Source organism: Trichosurus vulpecula, chromosome 2 (genome assembly GCF_011100635.1).
Source record: "Trichosurus vulpecula isolate mTriVul1 chromosome 2, mTriVul1.pri, whole genome shotgun sequence".
Taxonomy (NCBI): domain Eukaryota; kingdom Metazoa; phylum Chordata; class Mammalia; order Diprotodontia; family Phalangeridae; genus Trichosurus; species Trichosurus vulpecula.
The window spans coordinates 184,265,190-184,270,300 of NC_050574.1; positions in this window are offsets into that span (position 1 = coordinate 184,265,190).

Sequence of the window (5,111 nt, forward strand, 5' to 3'; positions counted from 1 at the left end):
CTAAACAACAAAAACAATAACAATTAAAAACACTAATCCTGCAAAGCCAGACATTTCTAAATTCAGACTAAGACATTTACCCTACAAGCTATTTGGTCCGTTGTCTCTTGTTAACTACTTTCTCACAGAGAATCAAGACTACCAAGAGAGGAGTTCATTGGCCTTAAACTTAAGCTCTGTCCTTTTCCTGTTAACCTCTTTTATCCACCATCTCTCAATATCTATACAGAAGGGTGTTTGTAGCCACCTTCCTACCCCTGACACACAGGGTTAGAGGAACAAGCGTGGGAATTTCAGGATTAAAGTCAGACCTGGTTTTCTCTCCCTCCCTCCTACACCCAGCAAATTTTTCTCTTAGTTCTTTGATCATTGGCTGTGCCCCTGACCCCAGGCTCTTCCACAAGGATCTTGGTAAAGCACAACCTCAGGGCCTGACTTTTGAGCTATTCCCTCTTGTGTGAGCCATACCACCCAGACATAAAATTTCCACCTCCTCTGTTCAGAAGTCACCAACAGGCCCACTCTTTAAGTGAAACAAGTGCTGCTTATAAATCTCTATACATCTGACAATTACTCACTGCAGCTGGGATGACAACAAAAGAAAGCTGTGAGATTTTTTCTTCTAGGGACTGAAGTTTAAGACACGCAGATAGAAGCTGCATTTGAGGCAGCCAGATTAGTTATATCTACCAAGGCTTTACAGTAACAATCATTGCACAAAAGAATGGATCCAGGATGGAATTCATAACAAATACTGCCCTGAAGCTCAGGGCAGCTCATGCCAAAAAAGTGTCTTCAGTGCTTAAGAATGCTTGGTCCAGGGCAAATATTCTGGTTTTCATTTTAGATAAAATTAATCCATTTTGGGATATGAAAAACAATGATATGCATCATATGTTTTCCCTCTAGTTCTCAGTCATCCAATGGTGGTGTGAATGTGGCTTGTAGAATGTTTAACGAAACTCTAATAATTCTTCCCCCAGATAAGGCACTTTCAATGGGGACATTAGTAATGATTTTATGGGAAGGAATCTTAAAGAGGATCCCATGATGTGCAATGCTCTTTAAACTCTTCTTTCTTCTCTTCTTACGTACTTTCTGGACATGCTGCTCCCTTGCAGAAAGCCAAAGGGAGTTCAAAACATGAAAGAGTTGTGGAAGACTGGAAAATGATGAAAATGGGTCCAAAATGAATTTTCTTTCATTCAAAATGATATTGTACAAGGTGGTGAACAGAGCCATGGCTAGGAATTCTTTATCTGGGACAAGAATCTTGAGGAGAAGCACTGGCAGTCCAGAGGACTGTCCAATGGCTGGCAGTTGTAAAATAGCCAGATCTTAAGAGATTCTCAGACCTTTATCTTCTTGGCATGTTCCAATCAATTGATCTCTGATTGTTCCCCAATAAATATTAAATCACCATCATCATCATCAACTGTATTGGGCTGGGCTATGAATTTATCCTCCCTAGTGTTTATTGTGATTTAAACTGAAATATTCTGGGTTAGGGAGTGGAGGAAGGGAAATGGGCATATGATGATCTTTTCACTTGGGCACTCTTTTGTTCATGTCACGTGGCTGGAGTCATTCTTTAACCTTCCTATCTGTATTCTTCCAGTACTGTGGGGGATTCTTTGATGACTGCTTCATGTTAAATTTGGGTTCTCTGATGTAGAGCAATTGGTTGTCAGGTCATAACAATGCCAGTGTCCATCTGTGGTCTTTGCTGCAAGACTTTCTGTCCAGCCACAGGAATTAGTTGTATACTAGGAATTACTTTTAAGGAGAAGGAGATTCAAAGATGTTTAGGTAATTACTTTGAATTGTACATCACCCATTCAGATAAATAAGACTGAAGGGCCTAATGTGGCCCTTTAACAAATCAGTTTCAAAGCAGTGACTGATGGGTTACAGGGGGCGGACTATAGATGTGGCAAAATGAGATATATGACTTCAGACATAGCCAATTCAGGGCCAAATAATTTTCATTACTTCTTACGGATTTATTTTACTTGACTGTACTTACTAGGGGAGGCTAAGTGGCACAGTAGATAGAGGGCCCAGCTTGGAGTAGGAAGGCTCATCTTCCTGAGTTCAAGTCTGGCCTCAAACATTTACTAGCTGTGTGATCTTGGAGAAGTCACTTAACTCTATTTTGAGCCTCAGTTTCCTCATCTATAAAATGAGCTGGAAAAGGAAATGGCAAACCACTCCAGTATCTTTGCCAAGAAAACCCCCAAATGGGATCACAAAGAGTCAGACATGACTGAACAGCAACAACTCATTTGTTACAAGGGAGAGTTCATTGGGTGGTAGAAGGCACTGGAAAGAAAAGAGAGTCAATAAACCTTAAAAAAAAAAAAGAAACCAATCAGTCTCTTTAACTTCTTCCACTGTTCCTCCAGAATGAGTTTCTCTCTAAAAGCTACTTTCCTGCTGACAAAGTCATCATGTAATTAATTAACAGAGTCACTCATAAATGACTGTAAATGGCATTGTAGAAGAACACAATCTTGCTACATAGCTCTTTGGGGGCCTAGAATTTTCTTTGAAGTCAGTGGGGAGCATTTTGCTTTGATCCACAGAGGAGTAAAACATAAAAAAAACCAGTCATAAACACTAGAGGACTTGATTCATGGGGATTCAGGACAAATACAGTATTTTCATGGGTAGCTACGGGGAGATTTTCTAGGATCTTTAGAATCATAGAAGGTGAAAACTGGAATCAGGAATGTGCTATAAGCAGCTTGAACTGCTTCATGGGAGCTGGTTAAATTTTCAGTTGCGAGCATTTATATCTCAGAAACTGGCAAAAGTTTGACAAATTTGGGCCTGATTTATTATTTTACTGATCGTTTAAGCTTGAGAAGGTGATGGGGAAAATGCCAATGATGCAGATTAAATTTACAAGTGTTATGAATATATGTATATATATGTGTGTGTGTGTGTATTATATATATATATATATCATAGATAGATAGATAGAAAAAAAATTTTTCCTACCTGAAGAATGGGTTGTTAAACACTTACCAGCATACTCCTGGTTACAAGGGACCTTGAATATTAGCTAATTCATACACCCCATTTAAAGATGATAAAATGAAGGCCACAAAGGTGAATTTACTTTTCCAAGGTAAAAAATTATGAAGTAGCATTTAGATGTAAAAGCTCTAGAATGTTTGCTAGAAAAATCAGCTGTGTAAATAAACATCACTGTAGGTATCTACAAATATCTGCAATGACAGCAGTTACTGACTTGTAATTGCTCCTTCACTTAGATATTAAGTTTCTTAAATGGAAGGACCACAGATATCTAGTAGTTGTACATGCTCCAATAGTCAAATGCTAAACAAATAAACAAATAAAATTTACACACACACACAACACACACACACATACACATACACACACATACACATACACACACATACACAGTTCAAACCCGACCTCAGTTAAGTAATATTACACAGAAGAGTGATTGCAACTGATAAAAAGACCGATAATGCACAGATACTACCTGCACCCTTACACTTACGAGTTTGCCAATTGTGAAAAGAAAGGAATGGTGTGTGCTTTCACTTTAACGAGGTAGTGACAAAGTTTCTCATTGTGCATCTTCAGTCATATAGTTATCTTCATTGTTTAATAAATGCTTGCTGACTGGCACTGAATTCCTAGAAGTATTACTAATGGAAACCCTTGTGTCTAAACACCATGGCCAGTGAGGGAAGTAACCCCGCTATGCCAAGTCTACATGGTAGAATTAGATTTTTCTGCCCTCCACATAGCCTTCAGTTGCCTGTATGTTTTTATAATCTCCTACCCCCAGGCTATTGACTATTTGTTATTTGAAGGTAGGACTGACACTGTAACTTGGTGCAGAATTGTTTATTATGACCAGGAGATAAGGCTACCCACGGTGACAAAGTTCTGATGCTAAAGTGAATGCAAAGAATAAATGGGGGGAGGGGGAAGCTCTTTAGAGGAGGCTTCTCTTCTCAGTGAACAAGTAATCTCCCAGGCTTCCAAGAGTCTTTACTTTAATGGCAGCTGCTGACACTCATCCAAAGGTTATCATATAAATTCACCTCTGTTGGAGCTTTGAGATTATTAAAAACGTTGCTGCGGAAACATCCCAGTAGAGGCAGTTGCCCCAGAGATGCCCCATATCTGCAAGAATTCTCTCAGCTCTTGCTGAGCCAAATGACATTTGGCTTGGGCAGCAGGTAGGGGCAAATGCAAAATCAGCAAAAACTATTGTCCCTTACTGTCAACCTGAATTATTTCTCATTATATTTCAGTAGTGAGTGACATTGATAAAGCACATTGAAGTATGCAAAGTCAAAGCCTCACAACAACCAGTGAGGTAGGTAATATACAGCATACTATCACTAATCTCGATGAGTTGGAAGGGGACTTTTGAGGCCACCTGGCAGGTTCCAGCTCTCTCATTTTACATAGAAGGAAACTAAAGTCTAGGGAAGTTAAATTACTTGCCCAAGGTCACATAGGTATTAAATCTGAGCTTCAAGATTAGGGCACAGGTCAAGTCAATAAGCATTCATTAAGTGATTACTCTGTGCCAGGCACTGTCCTAAGATCTGGGGATACAAAGAAAGACAAGAATAGTCCCTGCCCTCAAAGAGCTTACAATCTAATGGAGTACAAGGACTCCAGAGCCAGTATACTTTTTATTGAACCCCACTGCCTCCATTTAACATGTAGTAAGTTGATACTCAGAGGTTAAGTGCCCATGTCATCTAACAGAGGCAAGATTTGAACCCAGATTTTCCTGACCGTAGGTAAGCCCAGTGCTCTATCTACTACACCACACTGCTTCTCACAGAAGAGAAGAAAAAAAAAATAAAAAAAAGTAAAATTTTCTACTTTTCCAGTGTTTCCTTGCTTAGCCCTGGTAAAGACTTGGTAAGCAGTAACCCACATTCACTAACAGAAATGCTGTAAACAGTGGTCCCTATTTGATGATACAGAATGAAGGCTCTTCCCCCCACCCTGTTTTTAACATACCTGTCCAGTCTTTGTTTTTCTTTGGTGAGGAGGGAGAAAAGTGATATTATTTGTATAGGGAACTCCCTCTACCAAAGCAAATT